The 16,680-nt window shown below is 43.7% G+C and overlaps 2 non-coding genes across 2 annotated transcripts; both read left to right on the forward strand.

The window, feature by feature from the left end:
• Positions 1 to 533: 533 nt before the first annotated feature.
• On the forward strand, positions 534 to 606 carry trnav-aac. The gene has a single exon. It is a non-coding gene; the product is annotated as a tRNA-Val (tRNA).
• Positions 607 to 1,112: 506 nt separating this feature from the next.
• Positions 1,113 to 1,185, forward strand: trnav-cac. Its single transcript has one exon. It is a non-coding gene; the product is annotated as a tRNA-Val (tRNA).
• The last annotated feature ends 15,495 nt before the right edge of the window (positions 1,186 to 16,680 follow it).

The following is a 16,680-nucleotide window of genomic DNA, read 5'->3' on the forward strand; positions in this document are numbered from 1 at the left end:
TTGGCGATGAAGCTCGATCCTCGTTAGTATGGTGACAAGTATCTCCGCCTGTCACGCCAAAGCCGAGTTCGATTCCCCGACAGGAGTCCATTTTCTGTAGTATTACTACAGGAGCAAATCAGAAGTAATGCTCCAGCATCCAGCTCTCAAGGGTGAAACACATCCATCCCCCATAACAACTGCCTTCAGCCATTATTAATAACAGTGGTACGATTTGACAACAATTTCATAACAACCACACACAACCTACCTGCCATCTCTGAGAATGGGTCACACACCGTCAGATTCAGTCTAAACTATTGGCTGGTTTCTTGCACGTAACAGTGATTGAGCCACTTGGTCACAGTGAACATTGAGCCTTTACTGTATCTGCGACTTCAGTCCAGTTTTGAATCTCTCTTATGAAATCTCAAAGGACTCCTTGTAGCAAATTCTTATCAATTGGATTTGGCTCCTCTCAGAAAAACACTTATGAGACTCGGTGGTTATGGTGTATTTTCCAGTGTCAGGCCAAGGGGCTCCGTGCTACGTCTGCTTCTGTAGTGTAGTGGTTATCACGTTCGCTTTACACGCGAAAGGTCCCCAGCTCGAAACTGGGCAGAAACAACTTTCTATGTCTCAATTCTTTTCCAACACAGTGAGGTCAGAATGTTCTGGCAGACAATGTGTGTGACTCTCTCCATTCGCCATTGCTGTCGTTCACAGTGAGTGTGATTTTGCAGATGCGGTGGCAACTTTGAGAAAAATTAGGGATGGCAAACTTTCCATTATCTCTCAGTCTGTCACTGCTTTGTCTGTCACACTCAAGCTCAAGCCAAGGTCATGCAAGGCTCATCCCAGGGGTTTGAAAGGAGACACCAGCAAAGAGAGGAACCTCCCAAATGGAAGCAGCATTAGAGATTCTGAACTGCTTGTGGAACAGAAGACAGAGGTATCCTATGAAGCTTGTTGCTTCTCTTTGTGAGAGATTTGGGACAGTAAGCTATACTTCAGTTTTCACAAAGAACTCTATGTAACAAATTCCTAACATTTGGATGTGGCTCCTCTAATGAGAAAAACAGATAAGTTAACATGTATTTGTGGGTCAAGCAGAGGTGCTTTGTGCCATGTCAGTTTCTGTAGTGTAGTGGTTATCACGTTCGCTTCACACGCGAAAGGTCCCCAGCTCGAAACTGGGCAGAAACATCTTTGTGCGATGATGCTTTAGTTAAACTACTCGGGACCCAACTTCTGTGTCTCCATTTGATATACTGGGTTTCAGAGACTGTTGTTCCAAGGATCCATGAAGACAATCACAGTGAGAGTGTTTTTGCAGATGTGTTGGCAACTTTGAGAAAAATGAAGGATGGCAAGGCTCATCCCAGGGGTTTGAAAGGAGACACCAGCAAGGAAGGACCTCCCAAATGACAGCATTACAGATTCTGAAGTGTTTGTGGAACAGAAGATCACTTGATACCCTATGGTTCTTTTCTTTCTTCAGATCAGAGGACTCGCAGCCCCATGTGAAAAAACTTAGGTTTGATAAGTTCTATTCCACAAGTGAGGCAGTGTCCTCAAGGGACCCAGAGGGGCAGGGGAGTCCAGTACAAGGGCAGAGATCCCCTGGCAGAAGCATCACATTCTGTAGGGGTTTTTCAACATATCCTAATTGACCAGGTCATATGTTATGATCCCAAAGACAAAGCTGGAGGACATTGCCTGGGATAAAGGTCAAGTGGACGACCTGGCTCAGCCCATGCCATTCAGGCTATTAAGGCCCAGTTGGGATCAGCATTCATCCCAAGTGCAGTATACTCTGAGCATATATGAAACCTTTGCTGAATTGTAGTTTTGTAAAAGTCACCTAAGTGCACTTTATGTACAGGAAATGTGTTAGGGAGGACAGATAAATCTGCGCTTCTTACCTACATGTATTATAGTCTGTGCATATCCAAACTGTCAGAAGTCTTAAATTATAAGGATAAGGGAATGGATCTCCGTATGTATTTGTTTATTGAATGTGTTATTGTGTATATATTGGTATCTTTAACATCCAAATGTTATAAATGGGGGGAAGTGACGTCTCGGCAAGGGGTTGTTTTGTTTGTGCGGGCCGGTGAGCGACCAGCGACGTTCGAGTTAACTGTGGGCCTGCGGACCTACAAGGGATTATTTCCATGGAAACTGGATTATTGCCTGGGCGACACTTTCAGGGATTACCGTGAGGACTGAACTCTTTTTCTGGGCGGTCAGAGGTGGTGAGGATAGCGTGGACTATTTTTGTATTGTTTGCGGCACCTCACCACGCCACACCTGCGTAAACGTTGCTTTGGGACGTTTTTTGGGGATTCACCACTATAAGGGACTGTATGAACCTGGGGTTTGGGAAATATTGATGAATGGGATTTGTTTAAATTGTGTGGTTGTGTTCACGTTCCCGTCTTTGTTTGCGGGCACACGTCCAGGTGCTACGTGTGTATGATTAGGTTTATTGTCAATACAGATAATTGAATGCAACGTTCTGGGTTTATTTCATTATTATATATATTATTTCATATGTGGTGGGGCCAGATGACAAGGTTAAAATAAAATATTATTCGTTTATTGTAAGTTGGTCAGGCGGTGGCGCCTGTACACAGCGTGACAGATCCACTGGTGCTCCTTTAAAATAACATTGTAATTTTCCCCTTTCATCCTAAGCAAGGCAAATTGTTACAGTGGTGGCCAGTATGGGGCCTAGTGGATGATAAAATTAATGTCGATATCGCTGTTTACAGATCATGCTCGCTTGACCCGAGGAGTTTTTTTTCTTCCTTCAGTCTTTTGTTTTTTTTTAGTTAAAATAACAGGGGCCGAAAATTGTGTTTTGATACAGCTAATACCTCAGTATCACGGCAGTTTCCGTGTTAACGGTATTTCATTAATAATTAAGTTACATTAACTGTGTTGTTTTTCACCATAACTGTATTATATATTCAGTGAATGTTCGGTTTAATTAATTGATTTGTGAAGATCAGGATCAGAGCAGGGGTAGCTGTGCAAACCTGTCCTACCTGTCCTATATATATATATAAACATACACTACCGTTCAAAAGTTTGGGGTCACCCAGACAATTTCGTGTTTTCCATGAAAACTCACACTTTTATTTATCAAATGAGTTGCAAAATGAATAGAAAATATAGTCAAGACATTGACAAGGTTAGAAATAATGATTTTTATTTGAAATATTAATTTTGTTCTTCAAACTTTGCTTTCGTCAAAGAATGCTCCATTTGCAGCAATTACAGCATTGCAGACCTTTGGCATTCTAGCTGTTAATTTGTTGAGGTAATCTGTAGAAATTTCACCCCACGCTTCCTGAAGCCCCTCCCACAAGTTGGATTGGCTTGATGGGCACTTCTTGCGTACCATACGGTCAAGCTGCTCCCACAACAGCTCAATGGGGTTGAGATCTGGTGACTGCGCTGGCCACTCCATTACAGACAGCATACCAGCTGCCTGCTTCTTCCCTAAATAGTTCTTGCATAATTTGGAGGTGTGCTTTGGGTCATTGTCCTGTTGTAGGAGGAATTGGCTCCAATCAAGCGCTGTCCACAGGGTATGGCATGGCGTTGCAAAATGGAGTGATAGCCTTCCTTATTTAAAATCCCTTTACCTTGTACAAATCTCCCACTTTACCAGCACCAAAGCAGCCCCAGACCATCACATTACCTCCACCATGCTTGACAGATGGCGTCAGGCACTCTTCCAGCATCTTTTCACCTGTTCTCGTCTCACAAATGTTCTTCTGTGTGATCCAAACACCTCAAACTTTGATTCGTCTGTCCATAACACTTTTTCCAATCTTCCTCTGTCCAATGTCTGTGTTCTTTTGCCCATATCAATCTTTTCTTTTATTGGCCAGTCTCAGATATGGCTTTTCTTGCCACTCTGCCTAGAAGGCCGGCATCCAGATCGCCTCTTCACTGTAGACGTGACACTGGCGTTTCGGGTACCATTTAAAGAAGCTGCCAGTTGAGGACCTGTGGCGTCTATTTCTCAAACTAGAGACTCTAATATACTTGTCTTCTTGCTGAGTTGTGCCCGGGCCCCACTTCTCTTTCTACCTGGTTAGAGCCCGTTTGTGCTGTTCTCTGAGGGAGTAGTAGACACCGTTGTAGGAAATTTTCAGTTTCTTCGCAATTTCTGCATGGAATAGCCTTCATTTCTAAGAACAAGAATAGACTGGGAGTTTCACATGAAAGTTCTCTTTTTCTGGCCATTTTGAGAGTATAATCGAACCACAAATGTGATGCTCCAGATACTCAACTAGCTCAAAGGAAGGCCAGTTTTATAGCTTCTCTCACCAGCAAAACAGTTTTCAGCTGTGCTAACATAATTGCACAAAGGTTTTCAAGGGTTTTCTAATCATCCATTAGTCTTCTAAGGCGATTAGCAAACACAATGTACCATTAGAACACTGGAGTGATAGTTGCTGGAAATGGGCCTCTATACACCTATGTAGATATTTCATTAAAAACCAGACGTTTCCACCTAGAATAGTCATTTACCACATTAACAATGTATAGAGTGTATTTCTGATTAATTTAATGTTATCTTCATTGAAAAAAACAGTGCTTTTCTTTGAAAAATAAGGAAATTTCTAAGTGACCCCAAACTTTTGAACGGTAGTGTATATATTGCATAACTACAGTACAGTGAATACATCCTTTTATTAATGCATACCACAACATTAAGCTTCATGGAGGCCTGTTAGTTTCTCCACTCCTGCTGTGGTCTTGCCTGCCGGCCACCCAACATCTGTGGGAGACGTTTTACTCCCGACCTCGGCTGCAGCTTCTGCTAAACCACCTATTAGAATGGAGTTTCCCCAGTTTGGTGACTCAAGGAGTTCGGATGATGTCACTGATTTTATTGAACAGTGTGAGAACTTTCTTACTCTAAGACCACTGAGTGACTTTGAGCTTTTGGGCACCCTCAACGCTGTTCTAAAAGGACCAGTACGGAGCTGGTGGTTAGCCGCTCGCAGCAAAATATCTAATTGGTCGATGTTCAAAAATGCATTCCTTGAAGCTTTCTTGCCCACCGATTACCAGTCTGAGATTGAGGAGCAACTCTGGTCTAGTGTACAATCACCCAATCAGTGCCTGAGGGACTTTGCCTATGATCACCGGGCGCTCTGCCTGAAGTGGAGTCACGATATGGCAGAGGAGGAGGTTGTGCGGTGAATCCTCAGGGCATGTAATCCGAGGCTGGCCAGTGGCCTACATGGCATTGTGTCCACGGTCGACCAGCTGGTTAAGGTGGGGTCCTTGATAGAGAAAGACTGGAGCAACTCCAAAGACTATTGGAACCGTGTACAGCAGTCCAACTCTTCGGACCGTATGTGCAAAAAATCCAGCAGGAAACCTGAACATGGGCAGGGCTGTGGACATGGTGCAGATGTGGCCCCGGTTCTGGGCATTCCAACCCTCCTGGTGGTACCAATAAGGGTCCGAGGATCAGAGGGGGATGCCGTCCTTGACTCAGGGTGCACATACTCGTTGATGAACAGAACCCTATGGAACAACCTAAGGAGGGCTGGACAGACTCGTGAGCGAGATCCCAAGGTTCGTTATGGCCAATGGACAAGAGAGTAAGGCTCTAGGGAAAACTAACCTGCTCCTCACCCTCCATGATACTCACATCTCCATCAGCGTACAGATACTTAGGGATGATCAGCTGTACATGCCTCTACTGCTTGGTCTAGACTTTATGTGTGCGAGCCAGATAGTCTTAATGTCCCACCTGAGGAAGTATGTTATGCCGGGGGGGAAAGAGCACAAGTTTTTACCCAAAACCCGGGATGAATTAGTCAATTTCTACATGGCGTTATGGGAAAATGCTAGCATCGAGCAGCCCAGCCTTCCTCTCTTAGAGGCTCAACCTGAGGTGGTTAGACCACTGCTGCAGAAGTGGTCTACAGTTTGGACAGAGTCCACGGGTGCAACTGAGATCGTAAAGCACAAGATCATGACCACAGATGAGCTGCCAGTGCGAAGGAGCGCCTATAGAGCATCACTGCATCAACAAGCGGTTATTGAGGAGCAGATTAAGAAGATGCTCAGTGATGGTGTAATAGAGCCTTCCTCCTCTGCCTGGGCCTCACCAGTGGTTTTAGTCCCAAGGAAGGATGGGACTCCCTGTTTTTGTGTGGACTATAGAGGCCTCAATGCCAAAACGCATCACGATGCATATCCAATGCAGTTAGTGCATGGAATTCTGGAGTCCTTGCAGGGTGCCCAATATTTTAGCTCACTTGATCTCCAGAGAGGTTACTGGCAGGTGGCCATGGACGAAGAGAGCAAAAGAAAGACCGCCATGTCCACCCATCTAGGCCTCTTCCAGTTTAGGGTTATGCCATTTGGTCTGCGGAACACTGGTGCCACTTTTCAGCGGCTGATGGAAACTGTCCTGGTGGGGTTAAAGGGGAAAATCTGTTTCGTCTATATAGATGACATCATGGTTTTTTCCAAGACTCAGGAGCAGCATCTACGGGACCTGGATGCAGTCTTCCAAAAGCTGCATGAGGCCAATCTAACTCTCAATGTGAAGAAATGCCATCTTCTTCAGACTCAGCTAACATTTTTGGGGCATATAGTATCAGGGGAGGGGGTGGTCGTGGACCCAGCAAATATTGAGGCCATAACAGCCTATCCAGCACCCACAGACTTGAAGAGTCTCCAAAGATTCCTTGGATTAGTAGGCTGGTACCACAAGTTTCTACCCAGTATGGCGGACATGGTGGCTCCTCTGAATAACCTCAAGAGGAAAGGAGTATTGTGGGAGTGGACTGAGCAATGTCAAGTCGCCTTTGAACACCTCAAGAGTATGGTGCACTCACCACCAGTGTTGGCTCAGCCGCGGCCGCTCCTTGGCTTTCTGGTTCACTGTGACGCTAGCGACGTGGGACTAGGGGCCGTCCTGATGCAGACTATCGAGGGAGAGGAGAAAGTTATAGCCTTTGCCTCAAGAACACCGCAGGGTGATGAACTGAGGTACTCCACCTCGGAGAAGGAGTGCCTAGCAGTCGTCTGGGCAGTGGAGAAATGGCGGCACTACCTAGATGGGGAGACATTCGAAGTATTCACAGACCACAGCGCTCTAACCTGGGCCTTTAACTGCCGTAAGAGATCATCTCGCCTGACCAGATGGACTCTGCAGCTCCAGCCTTACTCATTCAGAGTCAATTATGCCAGAATTTAGGTTGGCTATCAACACTGCAGTGCACGAGACCACTGGGGTGACCCCTGCAGTGTTAGCTCTCGGACGCACCCTCAAAGGCCCACTGGAGCGTCTCATACAAAAATCCCCTGCACCTAGCACATCAGCATACCACATCCTACACTCACACTGCTGTTGGGGATCTGGTCTGGGTTAGGGCACGCCCATTGTCTAAAGCCTCAGCTAAATTCTCTGCCAAATTTGCACCCAGATGGTCAGGGCCCATAAGGGTAGAGAAAAGGTTAGGTCCGATAAATTACAGAGTTCGTTGGTTGTCTGACAAGATGAAGGTGGACAATATAAAGGCGGCGGTGCCCGTACACAGCGTGACAGATCCACCCCTGCTCCTTTAAAATAGCATTGTAATTTTCCCCTTTCATCCTAAGCAAGGTGAATTGTTACACTTTGTCTATCCAGAAGACTTGTAGAAGACTTGAGGAGGGCCCAAAGTACAGTATGTAATATTTGTATAATACTGTATTTTAAATTACACAGCTAAAGTATATTTATAATTAGAATTGTTATACTGTTGCATTCAAGAGTGAATCAAAATAATATTGTTTGCATTATTCATATTGAAAATAAGCAGAACAGTGTTGTTAGGATGAAATCGAGTAAAACTAGTTTTAATAACAGCAACATAGAACATCCAGAACTTAGGAACACAATTTACATACAGAATATGCTTTGTCTGTCGGTCAGTGCATGTGTCTCATGACTTTGGCGTGATTTGGACACATGATGCATTCAATACTAACAAGATTTGAATGAACAGGTGACCAGTGCTCTGTAGCAGCAGTGGCTGCTATTTCCTTCTCTCTGCGGCCAATCTTTCCTTTTCTGTTTTGTAGGATTTGTTGGCTGAATTCTACAGAACTGATAAGTGTCCTTGAGCTTCTGCAAGTCTTCCTGATCCACAAGAGAAAAGGCAGTGGAGAGGAGTTGACAAACTGTGCTGAAGAGTGATGCTCTGAAGTGCACTCTCTTGTGAAGCGCCTCATGCAGTGAAACAAATCCAACTTGACCACAATGTTGGGGTTGTAATGTGTACGGGATGCACAGGTGTTCTGCAGAGTCCCAGCAGTGGCCTCAGTGATGATAGGGTGTGTGGTCCTCCAGGCATCCCAGTTAAGATACTCTCTGTGGTGAAGGTCAGGGATTCTGAATGGTGCGCAGCAATCCCTGAACACAAGAAAGAAATAATAATACCCTTTGAGAGTCAGAAATATTACAAGTGTTATGACAGTGAAAGGAGATGGAGGTATTTTTTACCTGTCTACCCAGTGGTAATTGGCCTTCTCCACCCCTGCATCGTCGTACCTCTTTTCTAACCCCTGGCACATGGGTTCAAGGGACTTCTCTGTCTCAGACTGCACCATGACCCAGGAGACAATCATCCAATTCTCATTCATGATTGCATAACTTGACATGGTGCCAGACGACAAGGTCACTTTTCGTACCACCTTCCTGGTGTGGTCAGACCGCAAGACCTGTCCGAAAGTGCCCTGCAGGAGTTTGGTGATGGCTGGCTCTTGGCGCTTATACTCATCAATAAGGCAGTCAGTCAGTTAGGAAGCAGAGACGGAGATTCCACACATCTATCTGCACGAAAAGAATGTGGCATATCATCCATCCTCACAAGCTGAGTAAGAGTCTTCTGCCCATAAAACCACATTCAGCATTCTTGACATTCTGTATGCTGCAAAGATATGCCAGATGAGCATGTTCATATTTAAGGTGCATAAGCTCATTCACCTGGTTCGCCATGTCTGATGGTGACTTGCCTGTGCGCCTCAGCTCCTGAAGCACAGACTTGCAAATGGCCTTTTTGTATGTAAGGAATGCTGGGACAATGTTTGTGAAACGCTTCGGCAGTTTATCCAGCCACCGAGGACTGTCGGCAAACCAGATCCTCTTGCACATCCTGCAGCGAAGGCGCGACGCATAGATGCAATACTATCCACTGGTGCCAACAATCACTCGAGGCCTACCCACACCAGCTGAAACTACATCTGGGTTTGAACAGCCATGAAGGCATTGGAGTATATACATATTTCTCAGTCTCACCATGATTTCACTCTCAGGCTTCCATATAAAAAAGGAATGGAGCTGAAAGAAATTGCGGCATGGAAGCGTTGACACAGAGTCAATGAGTTCTGGCTGAGGAGGGAGACGCCACAATGAAACAGCTTTTCCTGGCTTGATTCCATGGTGGAACCCGTGCCACAATCCCAGAGAATGGAGCTCTGTCCTCATCCACACCTTCTGATGATGACAACAGGTCCAACTGTTTATATCCTGATCTGGTTAATGTGTAAAATCCGATGGCTCAGCTGAGAGAATGTGGATTACAAAAAAGATAATTAGTGACTCGTGGTCATTTACACAAATTTTATTATCATCAAAGATTGTATAATAAATGAAAATGTTTTGGGGGCCAAGTAACATCTTACTGTGTGGTGGCTCAGGTATACGAGAGGCAGGTCTGAGTGTCGGTGGGGGAACAATAATAGAGGGACCAGCTGAGAAAATAGATGAAAAAAGAGATGAGAGAGATGTCACAGCACTTACACTTTCTATTCTTGTTATAGACTGTATAAGAAAGAACAAATTACACATTTGGGGCACAATAATACTTAAGAAAATAGATAATAAACATCATACTGTGTGGTGGCTCAGGTATATGAGGGGCAGAGGATGTCTCAGAATGTAGGAGGGTTCCTGAAAATATCGATGTTTCAATTAGAATCATAAAACTTTATTAGGGCCCGAGCACCGAACGGTGTATTTCGAAGGATTTGTATTTCCCTTTTGGGGCTTTTTCGGGGCCTAGACATGCTCAAATTGTTACCAAAGTTGGCAGGGAATTCAAAACCCCAAAAAGTAATTTTATTCTGGAGTAATTTGAAATGGGCGTGGAAAAATGGCTCAACTGCGCCATCTAAGGAAAAGCCCCTCAGTTAGCTTTCACCGATCTTCACAAAAATCGTAGCCCAGGTGTATCATGACCAGACAAACAAAAAAGGTCGGAGGTGCAATTGGAAAAAAGCAACAGGAAGCCCGCCATTTTGGCTTTAGTGGCCATTTTGGCTTTAGTGGCCATTTTGACCATTTTAGACATTTTTACTTTGACGAACTTGTCCCAGGGCTTTCATCAGATCAACCTCAAATTGAGATGAGTGTCATTTAAACAAGATAAAAGATAAAAACTAACTCAAAGATCGATTTTTCGTCACACGGTGTGACCGTGGCGTGGCGACAAAGTTTGATTACACGCCACCAAAACACGAGGTTCTGTATCTCGGTTAACATGGTCCAATCGAGTCCAAACTAGACATGTAAGACAAGAGTCCTGGCCTGCTGACATCTACACAGAAATCATGACTTCAAATCACAGCGCCACCTGCTGGCTAAAGGAAGTGACATGTTTTATACTTTGATGAACTGCTCCTGGCTGCTTTACAATATACAGCTCAAATGAGCTCAGTCAAGTCATTGGAGCATGGTCAGAATTGTGACATTTCCTCAAACCGTGTAAACATTTAGGTTTGGCGAAGGTTCATCCTTCGCCAAAGGAGACGATGTTGTCATAACTCCAGTGTGCATTGTCCTATCACCGCCAAACTTCTGTCTCATGATCAGAGACCAAGCCTGAACAGCTCTATGTGTCAATATTTCCTCAGTGTCATAGCGCCACCTACTGATTCACCATGAAACAGGAAGTACTTTGTAAATCTACTCTGCACTATCCAACCGGCTCCGAACTACTGACCTATGATCACAATCCTGATCTGAACAGCTCCATATATTAATATTAGTTCAGGGTCATAGCGCCACCTACTGATCAGTGTGATAATTAAGTTGTAACATTGTCCAATTGACACAAAATTGCTCACGCTACATCAGAGCCCCTACTTGAACAGATATATTAGTCTGTAGGTAATAATAGTGATGGCGCCACCTACTGGCAACAGGAAGTAAGCTTTGTTTTACAACTATCATTCGATTTACATAAAATTCACAGTGTGATGTGCAATTGATGGCGTGGACCGTAATGAGCAATTAGCAGGCAAGGATCGACATCGCGTGACGGACGCAGGAAGTGAAGCGTTTATCATTGCCGCAGTGCGCAAAACGCATGCAACGCGGAGACGTGCGATTGGTCATTGATCGCTCTCTCCACTAACCGCAACAGGCTTCAAAATGCCTGTGCTCGGGCCCGTTAGTGCTACAACGTAGCCCTAGTTACAGTTTTCATTGTAGTCAAAACATTAACATTAACATTAATATTTTAGTCTTTTAAATATGCATTACTCTGGGGAAGCTAATGCAAGCTGTAACTTTTTAAGTCAAACTTGTTGGCAAACAGATAATTCATCCAGCAGACACAGAGCAACATTATCACACATCTGGAGTCTTGTTCATGTCCACCAGGTAAATTCTATCCAATATTCTCTCTGCTTTTATCACAGTTTTTGGTCTCCTTCAAATCTTGAGTTTAACTTTTTCCCTGAAACCAAATGGCTGCTGCTGCTTTTGGAAGTCGCACTAATGATAGCAGAGAGGGTGAAAAGTTATGGTGAAACACGGCATATAAAACAATAAGCCTGCAGAGTCAGATGATTGTTCTCTGGGTTCATCAGCTTTATGTTGGACTAACATTAGTGCCCTGGTAATGATCAGATTTTTTGAGAGAGACAGAACTCCACACAGATTATAAGAAACTGGGTTAATGTAAGAATCAGTGATATATGTGTATGAGTAATGATGTCTCTATGTAAACGTCTGTTCCAGAATATGATCTTAGCCAGAATAATGCTCACAATCAGGATATTGTCTTGTGAACACACTCACAGTTGTGTCCTCAGCTGCTGCTCCCAGGCGACCAATAAGATAAAATGTTGCAGCTTTAACAAATAACTGATTTAATTTTTAGCACGAGTGAAGAATTAATAACAACCTCACAACCAGATGTCTCAGACGTTAATACAGATATGTTCAACTTGCATTGCTTTAAGCCTGTGTTGAAGTAATCTACTTGTGTACAGGAAGCTCACAAGATGGTGAATGAAGCAAACATCAAACAAGCAGCAGCAGAGAAACAACTCAAGGAGGCTCAAGGGAAGGTGTTTGTTGTTCCTCTTTGTTTCTGTCCAAACCTGAAAATGAGATGTCTGATGAATTGAACTTTTGTCCCGTAAAAATTCCTCGGACTCTCCTAAACTACTCATGAATCCATCTCTGATTAGTCTTAAAATAGGCTGCAGTAAAGACATATTTTATTAACAAGAGGACATAAATAGTGTTGATGCCACTGATTTCTCTCCCATCATAATTTTTCTTTCTTTCCCTCTATATGTTCTGTGTCTGACTCCCAGATTGACGTCCTTCAAGCAGAGGTCACAGCGCTGAAGACTCTGGTGTTGACATCCACACCTTCCTCACCGAAACCGCCAGCTGCATCCACAGCTGCAGCCTCCGGGAGCCAGGGGGCCGTACAAACACATCGGGGGACACGTCCGCAACAAGAGTGCGAGCGGTATTTTTCCATCCTCACCTGGAAAACATGAACCTTCTTCTGTGGCCAGAGGACCGAGAGGTGACCTTCATAAAATGTTGTACACTTTCCTCTCTTCTCCTTAAAATACATTTCTGCATCTTTGGACTTGTGCGTTCTCTTTTCCCATCAATTATTCTTGCTTCCTTTTCTCTTATCTTGTTCTTTAGCTTTTTGATTTCTTTTCTTTTTCTCTCACTACTAACCTCTGCCTGACTTGTTCTTCCTCTCTGTCTCTGGTGTCTCTTCCTCTCTCAGCCTGCTGTTCCTGCTCTCCTTTCTCTGATTCTCTGCCTGGTTCCCGGACAGTCTGTCAGTATGACCTATGACTCTTACTGGCGGCAGCGGGGAGCGGGTTTAAATACTGGCAGCAGACAGGTAACTGCATCCCTTCAGCCAGGCTCCATGGAGTTTTAGCTTTAGCTGCTGGATCTGTATTCTGTAATTATCTGAATTGACAAGGATAGTGAGCAAGTTTTTGGACCGTACAGCTTCATACACTTTGCCCGTAAACTATTCAATTCCTGCACAGAGGAGAAAACAGGACATACAGAAGTGATTTAAAGACAAATGTTTCAGAGTCAAGATTTTCTCATAAACGAAGACGTTCAGGCTCTTTAGGCCTGAGGACAGACTGACACGGACACCTACAGTGAGGATGGCTGTGAGCGCCACGTCGTTGTTGATGCAACCCTCAGACCGAGCTCTCAGAGCCAGACTGACGAACCACATACAGGGAACCCAGAACTTGTTGTGAGGAGATGGCAAGTCCTCCAGGTGCCTCAGCTCCTCGGGCGTCATCAATCCTGAAAGACAGACGCAGTGTGGGGATAAAGGCCAAAATGATATCATCAGAGAAAGCATAAGAGATGTTGCTCTCCGTGTGTTTCCTCACTTCTTATTCTCAGCTGTTGCACCACCATATATTACTTTATATCACACAAACAGTTCAACCACATTAGAGGGCGACTGAGGCGACATCCATATTACTATGCCTGCGTTTTAAAACAGTGTTTTTAACTAAAACGATCACGTCCACACAAGCATTGCATCTCCGCATCCTGACTATCCCTGTCCATACCCACGCATCTGAAAGCATATATCATGTAACGTTTCACACACACTGGAAAGCAGATTGTTGACTTTAAGGATTTTATTTTCTTGGACCGTCTTGGTTGCGCAGCAGTGATGAGTTTTAGAACCAAAATGTAATAGTATGGATGTAGCCCGATTCTGAGCCTGTGCCACACTGGTCCAAAAGCACCACCTTAGTGGCTCTGTAGGAGCAGGGCCAGCAGCTTTTTGGTGTTTGTGTTGTATAGGATGAGACTAGGGAGGAATTGAACAGTAAGTTTCAGTGGTTTCATCAGCAAGTCGTACCTGCCTGCACCAGGTGCTGCATGGTGGGCAACCTCTTGTAGACGGCTGTGCTGACAGAGCGGTAAATGAGGACACCGGACAGGTTGGCTTATCGCATCAGAGTCCGGCGGGTCAGCCTGGAGGCCTCATCGGCTCCACGAACATGACCACCCACCAATGCTGTCAGGCGGTCCGGCCAGGGGACGTTTTCAAACTGGCCCACCAACGGGACACGACCAAGGTCACATAGAAGCCTGGATAAGGAATTTAAAAATGATGGAATTAATGACGGCCTGCATTGTGATGGTTTGCACATGTTTGGATTAGCATTCAAATTTGAGAGAGAAAAACCACTCAGCTCCGACTCACCCAGCACAAAGGAGACAGGAATGAGCTCTGCGTAGCGGTCACAGTATATCGCCAGCTTCTCAAACAGCCTCTTCTGCTCATCACTCAACACAAACATGGAGAACAAAACATCTGCATGAGTCTGTGACAGATTAAATAACTGAGAGACCTGTAAAAAGAACTAGTGTCACACTTTATGGTCTAATACATCTTTTCTTCATAAGGTACAGAAGCAACCAACCATGATAAAAAAAATCCCTGTTTCTCCAAATAACGTACAACTTGTTCTTGTTTTAACAAGATCCTTTTCATGTTATATCATATTTTTGTATTTATCTGACATATATTTCTTGTTGATACAAAATACCAAATTTAATTTAATTTCTTGTATAACATAATTTATCAACACATCTCATTAAAACAAGAAAACGTTTCCTCTCTTCATAATAGAAATTAATTTAATTAAAATGTTACAATGATTAAAAACATTGTAAATCAATAGAATTTTCTAAATAATTTTAATATATACATTTTTATTTCTAAATATATTTTTGTCATTAGGGCAGCAGTATGCTGTTATCCTAAAATGTACTCTACATTTTGTCCAGTTTGAATCCACTTGCCATGGCTGTCACACTGCCATAATGTGGTATAATAACCGTCATTTTTATAACACAGCTCTAAAACCTTTCATGTTGTATGAATACTGTTAAACAATATCAAAATTAAATCTGACAAATCAGCCCAGGCATAAATATATATATAGCAGATATTGGCTTATCAATAGTATATTGCGTGAATCCATCAGCCAATAAGTAGCGTTAAATTACAGAACAGAAATTGTTCAAGATGAATAGAAAAACTGTTTTACATTGTTTGTCCACCAGAGAGCACTGACAACAGCATTTTTCAACTCAGCTATTAAATATCAATATCAAATATGTTGATATATTGATATCTGAATAAAAAAATCCAGTATGGTTCTGGTAATATTCATCTAGAATCTAGGTAGAAATGTGCACAGCTGAGTTGTTACTGGTCAGAAAGTGTCAGTGATTAACCCTCTCCAGCCGCGGATATGAAGTCCTCAAGGTGGGGAGGTCCGGAATAGCAGTGTACTCCTCTGCTGTCTTCTTCGGGACACCTGATGTGCTGGGACACATAGCGACCAGACAAAGGAGCAGCAGAAAACCTGAGCAGGGTTGTGTGGTTGGTCGGTGAGTGTTGAATCTGGGCTAAATACAAAAGGTTTTATTGGTTCCCTACTCTCCATAGAGAACGACATAAACTTGGTGGTTGTCTGCTGCACTGGATAAGGATAGATTCATTCAAATCAAATCAGGGTGTAGTCATATAGTTGCACTAGTAGTTGCAAATACAAGGTGCTTAACAATGCAGTCAAAATATGAATAAAATGCAACAATACAGCAATATCATGAGAAATAAAATAAAGCAGGTAGATGAAATAAAATGGATGTGTTCATATAACTATGCTCCTTTGGGGTGTGACAATAAGGACCTTCCACCACCTCTAGTAGAGACAGTTAATACATTTTATATTTTCCGCTCGACAACATGTTCAACCATGGAAAGTTAACCAGACATGTGAGTGAGTAACGCACTTCTCTGTCACAACATCTACTCTCTGTGAGCAAAGTGCAAGCCAGCAGATTTGACCTGTGTTTTCATGTAAAATCTTATCTAGACGAAAATAAAGAGCGAACAGGAGCCATTTTTCAATCTGTGGGTTCTCTGCAATCAGAGCAGGGCTTGTTTTGATTTTATTATTTTCCTTTATTAGAGTTGCAGGAGTAGAGAGCTGACAGGAAATGAACAGAGACTGATGGAGGGGATGAGGGCAACTCAGGTCCATGGCTGAACTCAAACCAGGGATAAAGAGATTACACAGTGTGGTCAGTGTCTTAAACCGCTCAGTTAACACTGTGCCCCATGATTTGCTTGTCGACTCACGGGTTTATTTCATTCTTTGGTGTTTAACTCAGAGTGGAGGAGATTGGATCACTGTGGGACAGGTGTTGAAACGCTTACCCAAGGAGGTTATGTTTTCACCCCTGTCTCTTTGTTTGATGGTCTATTGGTTGGTTTGTAAGCAAGAATACACAAAAACAAATGAACAGATTTCCCCTTTGGAAGGATGTGGTATAGGTTAGGG

This window comes from Hippoglossus stenolepis, chromosome 3, assembly GCF_022539355.2.
Source record: "Hippoglossus stenolepis isolate QCI-W04-F060 chromosome 3, HSTE1.2, whole genome shotgun sequence".
In the NCBI taxonomy this organism is placed as follows: Eukaryota; Metazoa; Chordata; class Actinopteri; order Pleuronectiformes; family Pleuronectidae; genus Hippoglossus; species Hippoglossus stenolepis.